Source organism: Schistocerca cancellata, chromosome 7, assembly GCF_023864275.1.
Source record: "Schistocerca cancellata isolate TAMUIC-IGC-003103 chromosome 7, iqSchCanc2.1, whole genome shotgun sequence".
Classification (NCBI taxonomy): domain Eukaryota; kingdom Metazoa; phylum Arthropoda; class Insecta; order Orthoptera; family Acrididae; genus Schistocerca; species Schistocerca cancellata.
In genome coordinates this window covers 329,888,279-329,914,128 of record NC_064632.1, presented here as the reverse complement: position 1 = coordinate 329,914,128, position 25,850 = coordinate 329,888,279, and the positions used below count along the sequence as shown (strand labels likewise).

The window sequence follows — 25,850 nt, the reverse complement described above, 5'->3', positions numbered from 1 at the left end:
AATGTAAGGATATGTTGCAGTGGAAGTTGCCATTCCTGTAGTTCAGGGAACTAATGCCCAAATAGCCTGTGAGCTGTAGTGGGCTCACAGGGACCTTGAACCATGCTGCGGAGCATGATCAGCATTTGGATACTGGGTATGCCTCAAGATAGTCAGTTCCTCTATGTCTGTTCATCTATTCAACCAGTTGGGTGGTGGTCATCCTCAAACAAAAGGTCATGCAATGATCACACAAGAGTTAGCGAAAAATATGTATTATTTTACATGTTGCTCTTCCTTTGATGTTAGTAAGTAGTCATGGATGCTTGGAATGTGTTTCAGAGAAGGAACAATAGCAGGTGTATGAACCTGGGGGTGGGGCTAAGGTCTAGACCATCTTATTGTTTGACAGGGATTTTATGGAGGGTATGAGGTAACAGAAGGTGACAGTGGGTAGGGATGATTTATTTTTAAAGTTCTAGTCTTGCTGGACCAAGTATTGATACACTTGTGGCCTAGGTGGCAAGAGGGGGTGCTTCTGAAGTTCTTGGAAGTAGGAGTTGTATTAGTCAGAGAACAAGAGGAGGATAATGCCAGGAAGGTTTTTTTTGTGGATAAGATTTATGGGGTAGTAGAGAGAGAGAGGATATTTTGGAAGAGGTTGTCGGTGTAAGTGTTGAGGGATTTGATGGTGGAGCAGATACATTATCCATGGATGAGTAGCTGTGTGGAAGGGAATGTTTGTTATAGAGTGAGTGGAATCTGTCATGGTGCAGGCATTGTTGTTTGTTGGTAGATTTTATACAAAATGAGGTTTTGCTGTGAGCTTCAGTGAAATAGAGATCAGTGTCTTGGAACATGGTTTTGGATTTGGAAATTTGAGCTGGAAAAAGGAGTTAAGCTATTGCATGGAGTGAAGGAGTTGTTGTTTGCATTGTGACTAGAGCCCAATGACATTATCAGTAAATATATACCAAACCATGGAGTCCAGTTTCTGAGCATTGATGATTACCTCATCCATCCAGTCCATGGAAATGTTAGCATTCAATGGGGCCATCCTGGTTCCCACAATAATCTACCTGCGCGTGGTCCTCAAAGTGAAGTAGTTATGGGTAGGGATGGAACTGGTTAGGGTGGCAATAAATGAAGCTACACTACTGGCCATTAAAATTGTTACACCATGAAGATGACATGCTACAAATGTGAAATTTAACTAACAGGAAGAAGATGTTGTGATATGCAAATGATTAACTTTACAGAGCATTCACACAAGGTTGTCGCTGGTGGCAACACCTACAACATGCTGACATGAGGAAAGTTTCCAATCGATTTCTCATACACAAACAGCAGTTGACCGGTGATGCCTGGTGAAACGTTGTTGTGATGCCCCGTGTAAGGAGGAGAAATGGGTACCATCACGTTTCCGACTTTGATAAAGGTCGGATTGTAGCCTATCGCGATTACGGTTTATCGTATTGCAACATTTGCTGCTCACATTGGTCGAGACTGAATGACTGTTAGCAGAATATGGAATCGGTGGGTTCAGGAGGGTAATACGGAATGCCGTGCTGGATCCCACCCGCCTCGTATTACTGGCAGTCAAGATGACAGGCATCTTATCCACATGGCTGTAACAGATTGTGCAGCCATGTCTCGATCCCTGAGTCAACAGATGGGGACGTTTGCAAGACAACAGCCATCTGCATGAACAGTTCAATGACATTTGCAGCAGCATGGACTATCAGCTTGGAGACCGTTGCTGTGGTTACCCTTGACGCTGCATCACAGACAGGAGCGCCAGTGATGGTGTACTCAACGACAAACCTGTGTGCACGAATGGCAAAATGTCATTTTTTTGGATGAATACAGGTTCTGTTTACAGCATCATGATGGTTGCATCCGTGTTTGGTGACATCGCGGTGAACACACATTGGAAGCGTGTATTCATCATCGCCATACTGGCGTATCACCTGGCGTGATGGTATGGGGTGTCATTGGTCATACGTCTCAGTCACCTCTTGTTCGCATTGATGGCACTTTGAACAGTGGATGTTACATTTCAGATGTGTTATGACCCGTGGCTCTACCCTTCGTTTGATCCCTGCAAAACCCTACATTTCAGCAGGGTAATGCACGACTGCATGTTGCAGGTCCTGTAAGGGCCTTTCTGAATACAGAAAATGTTCAACTGCTGCCCTGGCCAGCACATTCTCCAGATCTGTCACCAATTGAAAATGTCTGGTCAATGGCGCTGAGCAATTGGCTCATCGCAATACGCCAGTTACTACTCTTGATGAACTGTGGTATTGTGCTGAAGTTGCATGGGCAGCTGTACCTGTACGTGCCATCCAAGCTGTGTTTGACTCAATGCCCAGGCATATCAAGGCCATTATTACAGCCAGAGGTGGTTGTTCTGGGTACTTATTTCTCAGGATCTATGCACCCAAATTGCATGAAAATGTAATGACATGTCAGTTGTAGTGTAATATATTTGTACAATAAATACCCATTTATCATCTACATTTCTTCTTGGTGTAGCAATTTTAATGACCAGTAGTGTGTATGGAGTGTTTTCAGTGAGCATTTGCATCTGTAGTGTTGTAGGGTTGAGAGGCTGTGTGTACGAGGGAGCAGATTTGAAACATTCCAAAAAGTGGTTGGTGTCTTTTGTGTAGGCTGGGAAGCTCTGAGTGATGGGTTGGAGGTGCTGGATTTGTTAGTGGCTTAGAAGCCAGCTACAATAGAGTATTCATCCAGTTTTATGTACTTTTGGAAATGGTGAAAGGTGGTGGGAAGGGCATGGGTAAGTTAGGAAGAATATGGAAATATATGAGAGCAAATGTGTGAAGCTGAGAGTTTTAAGATTCCTACACCTGCAATCATTTAAACTATAAAACTTTCTCTATTGCCAAACTACTATCACTTACTCTAGCAACATAACTGGTAAACCAAACAACATAAAAGGCAGAGCAACATGTGGAATCTTGCATGTTGTTTACCAATTTACATTTGTTCACTACATAGTGTTTTGAACAGGAATGACTACCAAACTGGCTGAGCCCGTGAATGAACTATCAGTTTTGGGGACACCAAGTACTCAGCTGCTGAGAATGCTCTGCAGCAGGACTCAAGAGACTTGGATACATGTACATTTCATATTCTGAAAAGTACTGTGAGGTGCATGGTTAAGGGTACTTAACATTTTGCCACGTGTTATGATTTCTTCTCATTTCAATAAAATATGCAGCGAGGGAAGAATGACTGCTTAAAACCCTCTGTGGCAACAGCAGTTAGTCTAATGCTGTCTTCAAGGTCCCCTTGGGAGCCATATATATTCTTTGCTTAACACTGGTTCTTAAAACTTTGTATACAGGCATTTTCCAGGTAATTGGCATCTGTCTTCAAGCATCTGCCTATACAGGTTTTTAAACTTTTCCATGATGCTTTTATGTAAATCATTTGTGCCACACTTCACTGCATGTGTTCAATACCCCCTTTTGGTTTCATTTAATATGTCCCTCATAGATTATAGCAGTATTTTTCAGATGTGATGCACAAGTGCTTTGTAAGCAGTATCTCTTCCAGACGGACTGCATTTTTCCAATATCCTGGCAATGAATCAAAGTCTGTAACATGCCTTACCTAAGAATTAAATCTTGTAATCATTCCATTTCACATCCTTCAAGTTTATTATACCCACAAATTCAATTAATTTGATTGATTCCAATTGTAACTTATTGACACTGTAGTCACAAGATTTTACTTTTCCACATTTTGTGATGTGTTTCATTTAAAACAACTTGCCAATCTTTGCACCACTTTGAACTCTTATCAGGATTTAATTGGATAGTGTTTATATAGTACTTCATTACATATAAGTGTGACATGTGCAAAAAGTCCAAGCTCACCATTAAATTGTTTAGCCCAGTAAATTTCCCTGGGATACACCTGACTTCTGTCAATGGGTAGCCATCTGAATTAACAGGCTGCATCTTCCCTCAGTTCTTAAGCCACACCGATTTTGTTTGACATCATACATGACCATATTTTTGTTAATAAAAATTAGTGTGGTACTTTCTTGGTAATCATGTAATACTGCATCCAATTGATTGCCTCGATATGTGACTTTCAGGTTGTCAGATGAGAAAAATAGAAGTTAGGTTTTGCATGATGGGTGTTTTCAGAATCCACGTTGGTTGTCATGGAGGAGCTCATTCAGTTCAAGGTACCTCATTGTTAGAGCTCAGAAATATTACAGAATTCTACAACATATGAATGTCAATAAACTGGATGCTAGTTTTATGGATCATTTCTGATACCCTTCTTGCAGATGAGAGTACCCATATTTTCTTGCAGCCACAGGTCACAATTTTTTTCTAGGGATCTATAATATGTTATGGTTGCAATGGGAATCAACTCAGATTTAAAATCTGACAGGGATCAATCAGACCTTTGAACCTTGTTTACTTTAGTGATTTTAGCTATGTCTCAATAGCACTGACAGTGACAGCTGTATCAATCACCTTTGAAATGGCGAGATAAGTAAACTGGGACAGTACTTCTGTACCTTTATTATTAAAGGAGCATTTGGAAACAGAATTCAACATTTCCAATTTTACTTTTCAGTTCTTCTGCCATTCATGACTGTTTGGACACTAAATTTGGTGTCAGGCAGCCTTTAAATATGAGCAAAATTTACTTTGGTTTGTGACACATTTTTAATAAGATTTTGCCACAGCAGTCACTGAAGGCTTGAAGAATTGCCCTTCTTACAACCTGCTACACCAAACAGGCTGCTTGGGTCATCTCATCCAACACTAGCTTCCTTGTACTTCAGAAATTGGACTCTGTTCTTTGACACAACCTCACATCCTGCCACTGTCCTGGACTTAACCTTTGTTAACTTAAAATCCTCTAACTCCATTTATATTTTCAAAAAATATTTATTCATTTATTTCCTTATTTTCTTCTTTTTTATCTACATTATTCTTCCTCCCTCTTTTTTTTGCTTTTTCCCACATCTCTTTTGAAATTTTTAATTGCACTATTTATTTGACTTCACATTTATCTTCCTTTATCCATATTTTGCTTTCCATTCAGTCCTTATATCATCTCTGGACTGTAGGTGGCAAAGTGCTCACCCATATACAATCCTGACTGCCCATTCCCTTTATCTTTGTTTCCCCCTGTCTTCACAAAAAAGTGTCCCTTACCCCTGGGATTTGAACAGCCATCCTCTCCTCTGTGGCCTGCCCCAACCTATCCTTCTTTCCTCCTTGTAGAAGGTAGTAATAGTTCTGAATGCTAGTATTAATGTTTCACTTTCAAATGAGTCTACTGGCAGTACTGAAATTTTGCTTTCTGACAAAAATTACTGGCAAGATATTCTGTCTGTGCATAACTTTGTAGTATTGTCAAGTCAATTTTCTTGTCGATAGAATTGTGTAAACAGAGAACTAGATTACATGCTGCCAATAAACAGTCTTATTGTGGCAACAGGAATTTACACTTCGGTGCCTGTACAGATGTGTGCGTGAATGCTCAAAAGCTAGTGTGATACTGTTTTCTGTTATGTATTTCTGTGCTCCACTTATCAACCTGCTGTTGCTGAGTGGTTGCCTTTCTCTCATTTTACAGACTAGATTACCTATGACTTTAAAGGTTTAGAATCTAAAGCAAAATGAGAACTTCGAAAACAATCACCTATATTGATAAAGAATCAAAAATCTAAAGCAACCATTCACAATCTTTTATTCAAAGCATTTCAGTATGTATTAGTTTCAAATATAGTAAGTTCTTCAGTGAAATCACAAGAGTTTAACTGAGAGACCTGCTACAGATCCAAAGATGGTGAAGTAACCCACACCAAGAAAAGCTTGCAGAAATTTAACTTTCTGATGTGGACATTGTTCCATTTTTTGAAAAAGGAGCAATTATTGTAGTGAACTGGATGACATTACATTCAAATCTAAATTTAAAGGTGGCAGGGTAGGACAAGAAGATGTAGGAATCAGTACTGAAAAATTAGGGAAAGATTAATTCATTTATTTACTTATAAATTTTAGTAGGTGAGACTGTAGAAATGCCAGAGAGTATAAGCAGGAAATCAGAAACAGGAGGGGGACAAAATGGGAATGTGGCAGAGGTGAGACAAAAGTGGATATTAATTCCAAAAAAGAAATGAAGACTTCTCAGAGAAGAAAATGTAATTAAAGAAAGATAGTAAGAGAAACTGAAGAACTAGAAAGTTAAATAAAAAAGCAGTATATAAATTTGATATACAGGAAGGGAATAGCAATTTAGAAATAAATGTAGGGAGCAGTAGGAACTGAATAGGAGGTCAAAAGAGGTATTAAATGTAAATTGAAGTCAAGGGAAGTGGAACAGAAGAGAAAAGAAAAGAACATCAGAGACTACAAGCTGAAAAATCAGTTTCAAGTAATATCACTGACTCAGCAGCTGTGATGTGACATGCTTTTGGGTGAAGTCACATGTAATAAATATTAAGTGTAATATTTAAGAAGATTTTGTTTGTTATACACATATTAGTGTCCTGCATAGTTGCGTGATTGAATGTCTTACTTTCAGAGTTAATTTATTTCAGTTATCACATAGAATGTGAACAGTGTTTCATGTCTGTATCTCTAAGCATTAATTTTTAGTTGCCTAAGGTTATTAAATCTCCATATAACTGCATTTTATTTTTCTTGTCATTTTACAAAAATACTCATAGCATTACATGTTACACATGTGTAGTCTAAGTGTGTTTATAAAAATTGTAAACAAACATGAATATAAAATGTTTAAGCTTTCATAGGAAAGATGGTTCTGGACTGATATCCAGCTTGGTGCTAGACAGTGTCATTCAAGGTACGAGTGGATAGTGAAGGCAGAAGGAAGGGGGGATACAGATGTCATTGTTGTCATTGCTTCGAAACAATGAACTAAGTGGAGCTCTTCTGTCATATTCTAGAGTCTATGCCAAAAATATCAGAATAGGAGGGAAGATTTAGGACCCTTAAAGCTGAGCTGTGCAGTGCTGTCAGGAAACTGGAGGATTGGCCACAGAAAGAGAACAGTGTCCACTACTTTTATCACCAGCATAAAGTATATTTCACCTATAATGTGGACTATCGTAACATCATCAACATGACTTAAATAGTAAATTTACTTCAGTTTTGTCTCAATAGTACTTACGTCACAATAATCCACAAAACTATTTATCATTTAGTGTTAATCATCTGTTCCATAATCTAATGATGCTGGTCAACAAAAAGTCTCTTTTTTGGTTAAAGGAATACTGTTTCTGGAATATAATTTATCCCTGAAAACATACCTAATTTTGGAATTTATGTGCCAGCATTTTTTAATGCTTACAACAGTACACAAAGGAATCAAAGAAAAGATTAATAAAAGAGTAAAGAAAAGTAAAGAAACGTGCTTAAAAATTTTCTTTCCTGTTTTCCTGCAAACCTCTCAAATGTTGATGCATTAGGACCATCAGTCATTACTGGTACTCCATGTGCCTTGATAGTGGTTTTCCATTTAAGAAACATTTTGATGGAAGTATCCTCCATCTCTGCCATCAATGGCACCAAGGTTATACAGGAATAAGTCCATGTGATCATCCTAGAAACATAGTTTAACTGACATGTTATGTCTCATCAGTTGGTATGATCTCAATTGTAGATGTACAATTTCACAATAATGATATGCCATATGGTTGCCCAAAAATTTCATTCACTTATGAAAGACAGCCATGATATTTCTTAAGCATCACTCAACAAGTCAAGGAAATGTTCATCAGGCATTAATTCCATAATTTGTGGTCCTACAAATATTCCTTCCCAAAGTTTTCCTTCACTGATCTTTGGAAACTTCTCCCCCATCTACTTGAATGCACATAAAGTTTTGTCCATGGCTTTCACAAAGTTTTTGTGAGACCTGTTTAATGTACAACAGAGGTAGATAGACATTTCTGGAGTCAGCAAAAGGAGTGTTCACCACATTCTTTTGTCCAGGCAGAGGTTCAGTCCAAGCAGGCCATTTTTTCCATAATAGTGGACTTTCTGTTTCTGCTGTCCACTTATGTAGTAATTAGCAGTGTTTTATGTATTTGACCTGCATGCCGAGAAGCTCTGTTACACTCTCCAAGTGGAAGACATGCTCTGTTGGTGCTGTATGACTTTTGTTGTTCTGGATGTGATAAACTGATGCTACAGTGATCATTTTGGCATACTAGTGCATAAAAAGTCACATATTGAGATAAGTAAGAACTATCCATGCACTAAGTCAGCTTCTAGAATTTTTGTGTGTAATTTCCCATGTGTGATAGAGCTGATTCACAATTCTAGAGTCTAAAATTTTTGTGCATTGTCAATCATGTTATTGTTAAACTGTGCAAAGTTCATACTATAATGTCAGTCATAAAAAGAAAAATTGTGCTTCTTAGAAATTATTGGTAACAGTGTACTCATTTTCAGGTCTTCTGGATCCATAGATCATTATTTTATATAAAATTATAATATTATGCCATCAAATAGCATGTTCCTCAATTCTAATTACATTTGAAACCTGGTATAACACAGAAATCATGAATACAAGAAAGTTAACAATAATTACAAATGTTATCATTTTCATAACCTATGTGTCAGATACTTTACAAAAGGTAGTGGATCAGAATGTATACTAGACTGTACCATTATATGTTCATAATGGGAGGGAACCTGAGTGGTACACAGTAACTGTAAAGAAACATCCAGTGAAAACATGACTACTGCATGGTAAATGTAAGATAAAGCAAAAGGCTATAGACTGAGAGATGTTGAAGGAAATGCAATTGGGTGTCAAGAGGGGCAATGCATGATGACCTTAACAACTACCATAGAAGACCCTTATCAAAAGTCTGAAACCCAAGGAAACTGTGGTCTGTGGCATAAAAATTTAGTGTCTTGTCACTCATTAATGCCACAGAAAATGAAACTGAGGAAGCAAAGCAAAATCATAAATGCTGAATTACATATTAAAATGTCCCTTTATTAAGGAAGATAAACAAGTACTGACTCATTTTACTTTTTACACCACTTCATAGATAGTTGATTAAGGTACTTGTGCCAGTAGAATCGAGAAACAACTAAAATTGCTAAGATTGATTGAATCCCAGTTAGGCATGTGAATTAGCTCCAATTTTAGCCATAATTCTATATATCTCTATACCAAAAATCTGTGCCAAGTGATTGGAAGAACACACTGGACAGACCCATCTATAAGAAAGGCAGCAAAAGTGATCCACACAACTAATCCAATTTCACTGTTCCCAGTTATAGTATAATCCAAGAACATATTCTGAACTCAAACATAGTGAGGTATCTTAAACCAAATGATGTCCTCCATGCCAACCAGTAAACATTCTGGAAACATTGATGACACCAAATCCAACTTCCACTTCTCTTGGATGATGTCCAGAAAGCTATAGATGAAGGCAGTCAACTGGATGCAGTATTAGTTGGCATCCAAAAAGGATTTGAATTTATAGCAAACCAATATTTATTACCAAAAGTGTGATTACATGGAATCTAGAATGAAATTTCTGAATAAACTGAGAACTGACATAAGATGGAGTGTCACTAGCAGAAGTAGAAGTAATTTCGGGTGTGCCCCAGAGATGGGTTGGTATTGTTATTGTTCATGTTGTTTATTAAAGGCACACACATATCCATCCGCACATACATAGACACAAGCAGACATTTGTAAAGGCAAAGAGTTTGGCCCAAACTCATGCGAGTGTATACCTGTCCTTTTTTCCCCCTGAGGTAAGTCTTTCCGCTCCCGAGATTGGAATGACTCCTTACCCTCTCCCTTAAAACCCACATCCTTTCGTCTTTCCCTCTCCTTCCCTCTTTCCTGATGAAGCAGCCGTTGGTTGCGATAGACGAAAGGATGTGGGTTTTAAGGGAGAGGGTAAGGAGTCATTCCAGTCCCGGGAGCGGAAAGCACATGAGGTTGAAATGAAAAAGAAAGATAGAAATATACGGGGAGGGATAAAGGTGAAGTAGAAAGCAATTGGAGATCTGGTATGAAAAAAGGCGAAAAAGTGTTGGTTAAGTTGATCCTGTGGTGAACTGGGGTTGGTAGACAGCGATGTGCAAAAGGGTTAGGTGGTTTTGTTGCCGCTAAATCACGTTAAAGGACGGAGAAATTCGGGAAAATTTCGAAAAAACGTATTAATTTCGAAAAAACGTATTAAAGGAGTGGTGTTGTGGTGAAAGATTACGAAAATGGGGCTAACAATTGTAGAAATTATTTCTTATTATTTATTATTTCTACAATTATTTCTACAATTATTTCTACAATTGTTAGCCCCATTTTCGTAATCTTTCACCACAACACCACTCCTTTAATACGTTTTTTCGAAATTAATACGTTTTTTCGAAATTTTCCCGAATTTCTCCGTCCTTTAACGTGATTTAGCGGCAACAAAACCACCTAACCCTTTTGCACATCGCTGTCTACCAACCCCAGTTCACCACAGGATCAACATAACCAACACTTTTTCGCCTTTTTTCATACCAGATCTCCAATTGCTTTCTACTTCACCTTTATCCCTCCCCGTATATTTCTATCTTTCTTTTTCATTTCAACCTCATGTGCTTTCCGCTCCCGGGACTGGAATGACTCCTTACCCTCTCCCTTAAAACCCACATCCTTTCGTCTTTCCCTCTCGTTTCCTCTTTCCTGATGAGGCAACAGTTTGTTGCGAAAGCTTGAATTATGTGTGTATGTTTGTGTTTGTTTGTGTGTCTATCGACCTGCCAGCGCTTTTGTTTGGTAAGTCTCATCATCTTTCTTTTTAAATATATTTTTCCCACGTGGAATGTTTCCCTCTATTATATTCATATATATATATATATATATATATATATATATATATATATATATATATATATATATATATATATATAAAAACAAAGATGATGTGACTTACCAAATGAAAGTGCTGGCAGGTCGACAGACACACAAACGAACACAAACACACACACACAAAATTCAAGCTTTCGCAACAAACTGTTGCCTCATCAGGAAAGAGGGAAGGAGAGGGAAAGACGAAAGGCTGTGGGTTTTAAGGGAGAGGGTAAGGAGTCATTCCAGTCCCGGGAGCGGAAAGACTTATCTTAGGGGGAAAAAAGGACGGGTACACACTCGCACACAGACACACATATCCATCCATACATATACAGACACAAGCAGACATATTTAAATATGTCTGCTTGTGTCTGTATATGTATGGATGGATATGTGTGTCTGTGTGCGAGTGTGTACCCGTCCTTTTTTCCCCCTAAGATAAGTCTTTCCGCTCCCGGGACTGGAATGACTCCTTACCCTCTCCCTTAAAACCCACATCCTTTCGTCTTTCCCTCTCCTTCCCTCTTTCCTGATGAGGCAACAGTTTGTTGCGAAAGCTTGAATTTTGTGTGTGTGTGTTTGTGTTCATTTGTGTGTCTGTCGACCTGCCAGCACTTTCATTTGGTAAGTCACATCATCTTTGTTTTTAGATATATTTTTCCTTCGTGGAATGTTCCCTTCTATTATAACCATATATATATATATATATATATATATATATATATATATATATATATATATATATATATATATATATATATATATAATTTTTTTTTCCTTACTGTCATTTCTTGTTAACGGTATTAGCTTCTTCCCAAGAATAAGTAGCTTTCAATCAGTTAATACTCTGCAGAAATCAAATCTGCATTTAGATCAGACTTCTTTAACTCTTGTGCAGAAAGGTATGCAGTATATGACTGCATCCATTTTCAATAAGCTACCACTCGAATTCAAAAGTCTTATCAGTAATCCACATGATTTCAAATCTAAACTGAAGAGTTTCCTCATGGAACACTCCTTCTATTCTGTCAAGGAGCTCCTTGAAAAATTAAGCTGATGCTTGTTGTATTGTTGATTGCATTCACTTAAACTTATAAACTGACTTTTTCTTTTTATCTCTTATTACTGTTGTGTTATAATTTCATGTACTGACATGTTCCAAGACCTTGGAGATTTGCTCATCAATTTGGTCCTATTGAACTTGACAAGTAAGTAAATAAATAAAATAATATAAATAACCAGGGTTTTCACTACCTGTAATTGTGACCTGAAATGACATATGTCCTACCCACTATCCTTCCAACCCCTCCCACAGGGGTATTCTGCCACCTGCCGACCCTACACAATATCCTTGTCCATTCCAACGCAAAACCTGCTCCCAACCCTTTGCCTCATGGCTGCTTCACAGCCTGTGCCACCTGGATCCTTCCCACCAATACAAGCTATTCCAAATGCGAAAGTGGGAACATTGCCTGCAATATATCCGATGTTCCTGTAACACTTTGGGCCCCAACATTCGTTATTCATTGTCATTACCCTTCTAGCCCCTTCCTGTATCCATTCCAGCACTACACAGCCCTCTATTCCACCAGCACAACCAGTCTTTTTAATTCTCTCCTTTTCTGCTACCCATTGAACCTCCTGTGCCCTCCGTTTAGCCCCCTGACTGCACCTTGCTGCTATACCCTCTCTCCACCTCGCCCTGCACACTCCCACTAGTAGCTCAATACCGTCTTTTTGTTGTGCCTACCTGCGACTCCACATCTCCACCATACAGTGAGTAGCAACTATCCTTTTCTAATATTGTCACAGTCCATCCTGGATTTTCCATTCTTTGATTTTGCCTGACAGTTTTCCTTCCATTGTTAACCTAGTGCTGTTTCCTTTGTTGCTATTTTATAATAAATTACTGTACTCAATGTCTGTCCTTCCTTCTCTTCTTTCCTGTGTTTCTCTTGTCACATTACAAACCACACTGCACAATCTAGTTATGAGCCACACTGTATCAACAGTCTCAGCCATGCACTACAGATGGCTACAAGGCCACACTGATTGTTGGTGCAGCATCTTATGTTCCACATCACTCCTGCCAATATCATTAATCATATACCTTCAAATTGATGACTGTCCCTGTGTCACTCTCCCATAATTTCACGTGTTATTCCCCTCACCTTTCCTGTGCCACATCACATTGAGTCTCATCCTACCAACTTTTCTCCACCCTCACCCCCTCAACTCCTTCTCCTCCCCGTTCCAGTTCGCACCTGCTAATTTCACCTAATCCAGTTACATCTGCCATCCACCTTCTTCACACTTATCCACCCACAGACTTACAATCCCATATTAAAATTTTTTATTAATATTTTTCATATGATCTCATTGTGACTTCTTGTCAATTACAGTTGGTTTTTGCCTTTCACTATTGATGTACTCCCTCTGATTTCATCTTTTTTCCCCCTTATTTCATCCGTTTCATACTTTTTGTGTTCTATCCCCTGTAGTTTTTCGATTTATTTGGGTGTAATTATATGTTATGTTCGTCTTTCATTGCTTTTTTCCAAAACTGTGGACCTTCACTCCTTTCATTAGTTCCAATAAAGAACAGTTTTCTTATCTGTAGCCAGATCCCAGTCCCACATACTGTTCCTGTGTCGTTACTTGGCACATGGAATCCCCCCAAGTGACTGACACATTTTCTTTCACAATGACCTCAATCTGTTCAGATTCCAGATTCTGCCAAACCTTAGTCCTCTCAAACACAGTCATGCAAAACCATATCAAACAAGCCCAAAGCAACCTGCAATACCTTATGCTATCTCAAATTCCTGCTTCCCACAAAACACATTGAAATTCTTGCCCTCTAGAAAATAGGGCAATGCACAATACTACCTCAAAAAACTCTCTACCCTGCTTACTTCCTACTCCCACCTTCGATTACCACTGTCCACCACCTCTACAACAACCTCCAAACCTCTCCCATGTCCCCTCATAGCTGACAAACCCTGTCTTGCAGACCTACTACATTTACCCTAGCCTCCAAAACTCCCTCCCACCACCACACAGAACCTAAACAGACCCAAAACATAGTTGTGAAGCTTTCCTCCAAAAGCATTAGCCCAACAGAAATATCCATTCTTTCCAGAGGCCTCACCTTCTCCCCACTTCCAAATGGAATCATGCAGGATTTGTTAAAGACCCTCTGTCTTTCTCCCAGTCCAAACAGTGGAAACACTTTTTCACGACCAGTGCTACTAATCTACTAATCTGAATCAACCAAAGACCTATGCTGAAGCTGCTCCACTCAGTTCACTCCTCCATCCAACCGTAATCCAACCCCACTGCACCCAAATCACCCCTGTTAACTTTCCAGAATTTCTTAACCTCAAACCTCATTCCCATATTTCCTCATCATGTAAACTAACCTTACGCCCGCAGAAAGTCCTGCAATCCACCAACTAAAAACTGATCCTGACCTTATAAACCTACCTGCTCAGAAAGGCTCCACCACTTTTGTTTTGAACCACAAGGATTGCCTGGCAGAAGGACTCCACCATCTGTCAGATTCATCCACCTACAAACTCTGCCATAGCAACCAGGTTCCAGAAATCCAGCAGGATCTGCACTCTCCTCAAATCCTTAGACCTATCCCGGAACCTCTTGCTGGAGTCCATCACTCTCCTCACTCCTACCATTCCCCACACTCTTGCCTTTTACATGCTTCATGAAGTCCATAAACCCAACCACGTAATCATCCCTCTGTGGCTGGTTACTGTGTTCTCACTGAGAAAATCTCTGCTCTTGTAGATCAACACCTTCAGCCTATTGCACAAACCCTACCCTCCTATATAAAAGGTACCAACCATTTCCTAGACTGACTCTCCACAGTTCGCGTTCCTTTACCACATGGTGCCCTACTCATCACCATTGATGACACCTCTCTGTACACTAACGTTCTTAATACCCATGACTTATCACTATTGAACACTACCTTTCTTAATGGCTGTGAGATTCCAAAACAACAACCTCTTTCCTAGTTGCCATGACCAACTATATCCTCATTCACAGTTACTCCTCCTTTGAAGGCATTAACTACAAATAGATCTGGGATACAGCTAGGCACTTGCATGGCACCATCCTATGCCAACTTATTCATGGGTCATTTAGAGGAATCCTTCATAAACATCCAGAATCACAAACCCTCAACTGCTTCAGATTCATTGATGACATCTGAGTGATCAGGATTGAGTGTCAGGACATCCTATCCCCATTTCTCCAGAGTCTCAACACATTCTTTCCCATTCACTTCACCTGGTCCCACTGAACCCAACAAGCCACCTTCCTCAGTGTTGACCTCCACCTCAAAAATGGCTACATCAGTACTTCTATTCATATCACACGTACTTACCTCCAGCAATACATCCACTTCAACAGCTGCCAGCAATTCTGTACCAAGAAGTCTCTTCAATATAGACAAGCCACTTGTGGCTGTCACATCTGCAGTGACAAGCAATCCATCTTGAATTATACTGAGGGTCTCACTGACACCTTTATAGGCCATAATTACTCTCTCAGACTTGTACAAAAATGGATCTCCCCTGTCTTGTGTTTCCAGTCACCCACCACCTCTGAAAGTACCACCATCCAGCCACAGACTCATGACTCAGTACCACCCAGGACTGAGGCAACTAAATTACAGTCTCTTCCAGGGTTCCGACTACCACTCATCATGCCCAGAAATGAGAAATGTCCTACTCACTATCCTCCCCACCCCTCCCCCAGTGGTATTCTGCTCACCAGACATACAGAATATCCTCATCCATCCCTACATAACCTTTGCTGCCAACACGTTGCCTTATGGCTCATATCCCTGTAATAGACCTAGATGCATGATATGTTCCATACATCCTCCCAACACCACCTGCTCCAGTCTGGGCTATCCTATCAAAGGCACCTGTGAAACTGGCCATGTTAGCTACAAGCTACGCTGTGACCACTGTTCTGCGTTCTACATGGGCATGCAAACCAACGAGCTATCTGTCCACATGAATGAACACCAAAAAACTGTGTTCAAGAAACAACTGGATCACCCTTTTGCTGAGCATGCTACCCATCACAATGTCTTTAATTTCAGTGACTGCTTCACAGCCTGTGTCTGGATCCTTCCCACCAACATGAGCTTTTCTGAACTGGTGCAGGTGGCAACTTCCCTGCAGTATATCCTATGCTCCCAGAACCCTCCTGGTCTCAACCTTCATTAGTCATTGTCATTACCCATCTAGCCACTTCCTTACTCCCATTCCAGCACTACACAGCCCTCTAGTGCACCAGTGCACTCAGTCTTTTTACTTCTCTTATGCCACATCATGGGGTGATTTGGGATCAGTGGGGGTGGATCATGGCTGGATGGAGGAAGGAACTGAGTCAGGCAGGTTGAGCATTGGTCATTGGTTGATTCATGTTGGTAGGGTCAGGTATGAAAAAGTGTTTCCACAGTAGGGATTGGGAGAAAGGTCTTTAACAAGTCCTACATGATTCAATTTGGAAGAGGGGAAAAAGTGAGGCCTTTGGAAAGGACTGATATTTTTATGGGGCTAATGCTTTTGGAGGAGAAGTTCATGACTGTGTTCTGGGTCTGTTTAGGTTCTGGATCCTGTATGGTGTTGGGAGGGAGTTTTGGTGCATGGGGTAAACATAGCAGCTATACAAGACATGGTTTGTCAGCTATGGGCGACATTGGAGAGGTTTGGAAGTTGTTGTAGAGGTGGTGGACACTGCAAGTCAAAGGTGGGAATAGGAAGTGAGCAGGGTAGAGAGTTTTTTGAAGTAGCATTGTGCATGTTGCCCTATTTCCTTGAGGTCAAGAGTTTCAGTTTGTATTATATGAACCAGGAATTTTGGATTGTATAGCAGGAGGATTTTATGGATGGAGAGAAAGTATTTCTGGTAGGTTTGGACTTGATTGACATGCTTTTGCAGGACTATGTTGGTGTGGGCTAAGGTTTGGCAGAATCTGAACAGATGGAGGTCATTGTGGAAGGAAGTGTGGCAGCCATTTGGGGGGATTCTATGAGCCAAGCAACAACACAAGAACAGTATTTGGGACTGGGTTCTGGCTAAGGATAAGGAAACTCTTCTGTATTGACACAGAGGGAAGGAGGAAGATTCCATGTTTTTGGGAAAAAAAGTGAAAAAGTATGAACATAATGTAGAAGTATGTCCAAAAAAGTTTGCCAAAATGCACCCAAATACACAGGATAGAACACGAAAAGGATGAAACAGATTAAATAAGGGATGGGAATATGGCAATAGTGAAAGGTGAAAAACAACTGAAATTGATGTGAAGTCACAATGAGATCAAATAAAAAATATATATATATATATATATATATATATATATATATATATATATATATATAAGTTCAGGAGAAGGGGCAGGGGTTCAGGAGGAGTTGGTAGGGTGAGATACAAGATTGTGTGGCACAGGAAAGGTGCAGCAAATAACACACAAAAATACAGGAGAGTGATGCAGGGACAGTGATCTATTTGAAGGTGTGTGATTAGTGGTATCGGCAGGAGTAATGTGGGACATAAGATGCTGCACCAACAATCATGGTGGTCTTGTAGCTGCCTGTGGTGCATGGCTGAGATTGTTGATACAGTGTGGCTTGTATGTAGAGTATGCAATATGGTTTGTAAGGCAACAAGAGAAAACAGGAAATAAGGGAAGATTGACAGACATTAAGTATAGCAATGCATCAACAAATAGTAACAAAGGAAAATTGCACTTGGATAGTTATCAAAGAAAAACTGTGAGGCAAAATAAAACAATGGAAAATCCTGAATGGAATATTAGAAAAGGATAGTTGCTACTCGCCATAATGTGGAGATGCCGACTCACCGATAGGCACAACAAAGAGACTGTCATAAAATGAGATTTTGTCCAAGACCTTTGTCAAAAACAGGCAACACACACATGCACTCACATACAAAAAACTCACACACACATGCAAACACATTTCACACGCAAATGACTACAGTCTCTGGCAGCTGGAGCCAGAATGTGATCAGCAGTGTATGATGGGAGAGGCAACTGTGTGGGCTTAGGATAAAGTTGGGGCTGTGACGGGGAGGGATAGCAGGGTGGGGAGGAGGGTCTTAAGGTGCTGCTAGTGGGAGTGTGCAGGGATGAGGTGGAGAAAGTTTAAGGCACTTCAAAGATGGCTACATCAGTACCTCTGTCTATCTCAAACCTACCAACCACCAGCAATTCCTCAATTTCAACAGCTGCCATCCATTCCATACCAAGAAGTCCCTTCCATATAGCCTAGCTACTCGTAGCCATCAGATCTGCAGTGATGGGCAGTCCACCTTGAAATATACCTATGGTCTCACTGACCCTCTAAACCTTGTACAAAAACATATCTATCTTGCTTGTCTTTCCAGTCACACACTACCTCCCAGTGTTCCAATTGATCCATAGTGAGGAGGACCTCCAGGATGTAGAACATGTCAGAAAAACAACAATACATGACAAAAATTTACAACTAAAACAAATAAGCTAATGTACCATTCCACAGGTCCCAAGTGGAATGATCGTCATTTTTTAATGAACACTAAGAGTCATTTTACAAATACTAATGCACTGAATTTAAAATAAAAAAGTTTTTTATTTATTTATAAGGTAATAAACATGTAATACAACTACTGTAATACTTATTTACAATGAACACATTACTGCACTGAAATGGTGCAGAAGTTAGATTATACTTACACACACACACACACACACACACACACACACACACAAATTTTCAATGAACATGTTACTGCACTGAAATTGTGCAGAAGTTATGTTGTACTTATATAGAAATCAGTTGGTTTTACTAAGAAATTCCTCAATGGAGTAGAAGGAGTTGGCCACCAACAAATCCTTTAGGCTTCTCTTAAACTGAATTTCATTGGTTGTTAAGCTTTTTATGACTGCTGGCAAGTTATTGAAAATGTGTGTTCCTGAATAATGCACACCTTTTTGTACAAGACTAAGTGACTTTAAATCCTTGTGAAGATTATTCTTATTTCTAGTATTGATTCCATGAATTGAGCTGTTGGTTTGAAAAAGTGATATATTTTTAATGACAAATTTCATTAAGGAATAAATATATTGGGAAGCAGTAGATAGTATCCCTAGTTCCCTAAACAGACTTCTGCAGGATGTTCTTGAGTTCACACCACATATAATTCTTACAGCACGTTTTTGTGCCTGGAAAACTTTAGTTTGGCTTGATGAATTACCCCAAAAAATAATCCCATATGACATTATGGAATGAAAGTAAGCATAGTATGCCAGATTTTTCATTTTTATATCCCCTATGTCTGGCAAAATTCGCATTGCAAACAGAGATTTGTTAAGATGCTTCAGCAGTTCTGTGGTGTGCTCCTCCCAGTTGAATTTATTATCAAGCTGTAATCCCAAGAATTTAACACTGTCCACTTCTTCTATCTTCTTGTCATCGTATGTTAGACATATACTCTTGGGACACCCCTTACAAGTTCTGAACTGCATGTAGTGTGTTTTTTCAAAGTTTAGTGACAAAGAATTGGATAGGAACCAGTGATTAATGTCCACAAATATTTTATTGGCTGATCTTTCTGAGACTACACTTGATTTGCTATTTATTGCAATGTTTGTATCATCGGCAAACAAAACAAACTTGGCATCTGGTAATGTTACTGATGAAAGGTCATTGATATACACAAGAAAAAGTAAGGGCCCCAAAATGGAACCTTGTGGGACCCCACATGTAATTAATTCCCAGTTGGATGATGCCTGATAACTTGATACATGTCTCTTTCCTAATAACACCCTTTGTTTCCTGCCATAGATATAAGATTTGAACCATTTTGCAGCATTTCCTGTTACACTATAATATTCTAGTTTACTTAAAAGGATATTGTGATTTACACAGTCAAATGCTTTTGACAGATCACAAAATATGCCAGTTGCCTGCAATTTTTTGTCTAATGAATTAAGCACATTTTCACTGTAAGTGTAGATAGCCTTCTCAATATCAGAACCTTTTAGAAATCCAAACTGTGACTTTGACAGTATGTTATTTGAGATAAGATGGTTATAAAGACGACTGTACATTACTTTTTCGAAAATTTTTGAGAATGCTGGCAACAGTGAAATTGGACGGAAATTTGATGCTATTTCTTCATCTCCCTTCTTAAACAGTGGCTTAACTTCAGCATATTTCAGCCATTCAGGAAATATTCCACTGATAAACGACTGGTTACACAGATAGCTTAATATGTTACTTAGCTCAGAATCACATTAATTAATTAACTTTGTTGATATTTCATCATACCCACTAGATGTTTTTGATTTTAAAGATTTTATGATGGACATTATTTCTGTTGGGGTAGTGAGGGTCAAATTCATTATATGGAAGTTACTTGAAATGTCTGGTCTAAGGTAATCCATAACAGCATCTACCAAACCTGACAACCCCATCTTTTCAGTAACAGTTATAAAATGTTTGTTAAAAAGTTCTGCAACACTATACACATCTGTCACCAATGTATCATTTACTCTTCATGCTATTTGTTCGTCTTCATGTCTGGTTCTACCGGTCTCCTCGTTCACTATATCCCATATTGTCTTCATTTTGTTATCTGATATGATTATCTTTTCCTTGTAATATGTTTGCTTTGACATCCATATTACAGTCTTTAATATTTTGCAGTATTTCTTATAATGTGCTATAGCATCAATATTGGAAATGTTTCGGATTGACAGATACAGTTTTCTTTTTGTTTTACAAGATACCCCTATTCCTCGAGTAATCCATGGCTTCTTTGTAGACTTTGCTCTAACCTTGGTAAGTTTTGGGGGAAAGCAGTGTTCGAATAAGGTAAGCACTTTATTAGCAAAAATGTTATATTTTTCATTCATGCCATGAGCACTGTAAACATCAGTCCAGTGAATGTCTCTGAGGAGTACCCTAAAATAATCAATTTTTGGCTTACTGATTACCCTCTTGAGCTCAGATTTAACAGATTTTATATCCTGTTCAGTATTAACATTTAACAGAAGGAACTGCATGTCATGGTCTGAGAGGCCATTGACTATTGGTTTTGTAATATAATTTTGGTCATTGGACTTTTCATAAAGATATTATCAATGGCTGTTTGTGAGCAAGTGGCTATCCTAGTGGGAAACTTTACTGTGGGAATTAAGTTGAATGATAGTGTTACTAACTCAAATAAGTTCTTATTGGGAGAGTCTTTAAGGAAATCTACATTGAAATCACCAGCAACCACAATTTCTTTGTTTTTGTTGTTAAATGGGCCAGTACAGCTTCAAGGTGGTTTACAAACAGATTAAAGTTACCTGCAGGTGCTCAATATACACTTAATATTATGAAGGATTTTTTGTGAAAATCTAATTCTGTTGCACATGCTTCCATATGCTGTTGTAGGCAAAATTTATGAATGTCTATGTTCTTAAATTTATGACAGTTCCTGATGAATGTGGCAACTCCTCCTTTCTCCATTTCTGATCTACAAAAGTGAGATGCTAACCTAAACCCTGAAACACTTAAAAGTTCTATACCAGTGGTCACATGATGTTCAGAGAGGCAGATTATGTCAGCTGGGTTTGAAGACCCTAATTCATCTATGCAGATAGTTAATTCATTAATTTTATTTCTCAGTCCTCAAATATTTTGATGCAATAAAGAAAGCTGACATTTCACATTGACTGAGTTAAAATTGGGTGGAGTTAAAATATCTGCTGACAGTTGAAAATTCTTAACCAATGGCTGTTTATGCTGATGTAATAAGCTGGAATTATGTTTTTTGATTTCTTTCTCAAATTGAAGGTTTGTCTCAGTTCTAACCTCTCTTAAAATTTGCTTTCTTTCTGTCCTCCCTAGCCTAAAAAAGGGTCTTTTCTGAATCCTATAACCACTGGTATTTTACCACTCATGACAGTGCCTCCCCCCTTTAACTTTCCTGCTATTTCCCCAGCCAATTTACCCTTCCCCTTCCTGTTGAGGTGAAGGCCATGACTAGTATAATCCCACCTACTGAGAGAATCAACATGAACCACACCAATGTGTGACCCGGCACCCGACATGAGCAGCCGTTCCAGCTCCAAATTAACTCTCTTGACGGAAGAGTTCAAATGAGGTCAGTCATGGCGCCCAAGAACAGATACAAACTCAACTCTAGTATGCTTCGATGCTGATGCAATCTTTGCCAGGTCACATTCTATACTGTACCCAGGATCTCTGTCAAAACTGTTACCTGCCCCACCCACTATAACCACGGTGTCTTCCTTAGTGAAATCTTTGCAAAGTGATCCTAAATCCTCTGTCACCTGCTCCAGACCAGCACTAGGTTTAAAAAAATTGGTGACCTGGTATTCTGATCCTAGTTCATCCTGCAAAAGTTGGTCAACACCTCTTCCATGGGAACTACCTAACAATAACACTTTCTTTCTCTTTACTGATTTCCCTACATTCTTACTTTTCAATTTGCTGCTGAAAGTTTGTTGTGCCCTGTCTACACCTGCAACTGCTTGAGGCTCACCAGCTTCTAACTGAAGCAACAGGTCAAATCTATTTTCCACATTCACCATAAAGCTGTCAGACAAAGTTCTAGGCCTGTTCCTCCTGTTGCCTGTGGCCACTTCCCACATCTCTTTACCCTTCTCCCTCCTTAACCTGTCAAGATCTCCCCTGGCCTTGTCTAACTCAGCCTGAAGGGCGGCAATTTTCCCCTCCTGTTCTAGTATCTTCCTATCTCTACTACAAATCCTACAAAACCACTGATGAGTCTCATTTACTTCCCCTATTCCCACGCCACTACAGTCACCCACATGGAAAAAACTACAGCACCCATCACACCAAAGCCCCAACCTAACAATTCCACGGCAAGTCAAGCACTTTTCACTCATGATAAACGTAATAGTTTATTAAGAATAAGTCACTTAAATTACAGATAAACACAAAAATATGGTTACACAAATTTGGCCTATACGCAACTGTGTGTAAACAAAAACAAAAGTGCAAAGTTTCTGAAACAACAACTTAAACTTTACGCTACTTTCCGAAAATGCTAGTTAAATAATGAAGAGGTACGCTAAGTTAAATTGCTGGAGAGAGCAAGGAACAACTAAACGAAATTCTATAGATTTGCTGCAGCAGAACGTAAACAGAAAATACAACTGTACGGTCTTTTCGCGTTTTCTGCTATATTACGTAAAGAAAAATGAAACCTTTAATGGTACACTTAAACGGCACACTAATATACTTATTTACCACGTAATCAGTACTAATATATATGTTTTATAATCTAAAATGACTTATCTTTACGAGAACACCAAAACTCGCGCTAGTCGCCTGGCTGCAGGGCTGCAGGGCTGCCAACTGGAGCAACTGATTTACATTCTCTGCCAGGATTTCAACTACTTGTCATCATACCCAGAAATGAAAAATGTCCTATCCACTGTCCTTCCAATACCTCCCACAGTGGTATTCTGCCACCCACCAAACCTACAGAATGCCCTCATCCATCCCTACACAACCCTTGCTCCCAACCTCTTGCCTTGTGGCTCATATTCCTGCAATAGATCCAGATGCAAGACCTGTCTCATACATCTCCCACCACCACCTACTCCAATCTGGTCACAAGCATCACTTATTCCATCAAAGGCAGTGGTGCGTGTGAAATGAGTCACGTGATGTACAAGGTAAGCAGCAACCAGTGTTCTGAATTCTTTGTGGGCATGACAACCAAATGCTGTCTGTTTGCAAGAATGACCACCAACAAACTTTGGCTAAGAATCAACTTGACCATCTGTCACTTATTATGTCACTTAACATGACAGTCTTGATTTCAATGACTGCTTCACAGCCTGGTCCATCTGGATCCTTCCCACAGACACCAGCATTTCTGAAAGCATAGGTGGGAACCCTCCCTGCAGTATATCGTACATTCCTATAACCCTCATGGCCTCAAACTTCATCAGTCATTGTCATTAGCCATCTAGTCCCTTCACTGTTCAAATTCCAGCACTACACAGCCCTCTATTCCACCAGTTCACTCAGTCTTTTTTACTTCTCTCCTTTTCCGTTACCAACTGTCTCTGCCCCACCCTGCATCTAAGCTCCTGACTGCACCTGGCTGCCCTCCCCTCTTTCCAGCTCATGTGTGTGTGTGTGTGTGTGTGTGTGTGTGTGTGTGTGTGTGTGTGTCTGTGGTCCATTTCTGACAAAGGTCTTGTTGGCCAAAAGCTCATTTTGTATTTATTTGTGAGTCAGGATATCTGCTTTATGATGAGTAGCCACTCTCCTTTTCCAATATTTTTCCTAATTACAACACAGTAATTTAAGCAGTCATTCTACCAATGATCCATGCATTTTCGTTATTTAATTAGCATATTTCTTACAGAACTATATTTCCATTTGTATTTGGAATGGCTAGAAAGCCTAACATATGCTTCTATGCCACCATGCTAGCTACCACCTGGCATATACTTTACAGTGATTTGCTGAGTATGTATATAAATGTATTTGATACAGATGAAGAACTGCAATGTCCTTGAGATCTCCACATACAGAAGTTGGACAAAAATATGGAAACACCAAGAGAAATGTGTTCTTGAACATAAATGCAAGTGTTAGATTTTATGTAATAAGAATGTATTTGACCAGTTTAGCAATTCATCAGCCACAATTTTCATCATTAATTATTCCTTACATACAAAAGGTGTAAGCTAAGAGGACAAAATATTAGTCAGCCTTGTAATAGATAATGCTGGTCATTTTGGGCCACTGCAGATGGTGTACAATGGGTACCAGGCAGTTACATTGCCCTTCAGCGGTGGCATAAGCCATGGCAGTGATCTGGTGTGTCAGTAACATTTCGTTGTTCATAAACAGTACAGTAAAATGGGTCAATATGGAGACATGACAGAAAGATACAAAGAAGCTATTATATTTGAATGTGCACAAAGGTTACACAATGAAACAAGTTATTCAAGTAGTTGGTGAATCAGCACAGGCTCCCCAATGTGCCTACAAGTAGTCGTGTGTTATATATTGTCATGAGAATTTATTTTGAACTTGATAGGAATTTGCTGCTATCAGTGAAGGCTGGTCTATCTTAACCAGTTTTGCACCATGACATGGAGACACCCATCTGAGTTATTATTAACCATGAACTAGGATATTTAGTTCAGCAATGCACGTAGGAAGCCTTACATGTCCTTGTATATCTTCACAATGAGCATGCTGTGGAGTCTCCTGTCTTTAAGGATGATGTGTTCACAGGGCTGCAGGGGTACATTCCTGGTTTGATGAACCCACAAGCATCTTATTACAACTGGTTCACTATGTTGTCCCTTAGAAAATACCTGGGACTATTGGGAACAGTGGATGAAACATAACAATCAACGTCTCTGCAATTTGGCAAGTCTGCAAGATCTTATCATTGACGAATACCTTGAGCTGGATATGTCATGCCTGAAGAAACTAGTAGACTCTCCTCCTTACTGAACTGAGTTCACTATCAAGACAAGAGGTAGTGTTACATGATATTAGAGTGATGTCTCTTGGGAGATGACCAATTTATTTTTTAGGATTCTATTGTATCAGAGGCAGGGTCATCAGTGAAACCAGTTGTATCATTCACAAGCATTGCTATAATTTCTGCACAGCATTTTATTTGGATATAATTGTCAACCAGTTGTCCAACCTAATCAACAGCTACTGCCAACCTGTGGACAATTCCACAGTTGACCATTCAGTGGCAGAACATGCTACTGAGATCAAGATGCCAGATTTCAATGGTTGCTTCACAACTTGTGCCATCTTCATCTTTCCCCAATATAATTTTCTCTGATTTACAAGGAAGTAGTCCTTCCTGCACATTCTTTGATACTTTAGTCCTCCTGACTTCAA

General features: G+C 39.3%; 1 protein-coding gene across 1 annotated transcript in view; it reads left to right on the top strand.

Moving 5' to 3' along the window:
• LOC126092753 (WD repeat-containing protein on Y chromosome-like) overlaps positions 1-25,850 on the top strand; it is a 411,016-nt gene that overhangs the window by 362,437 nt on the left and 22,729 nt on the right. The window lies entirely within an intron of this gene.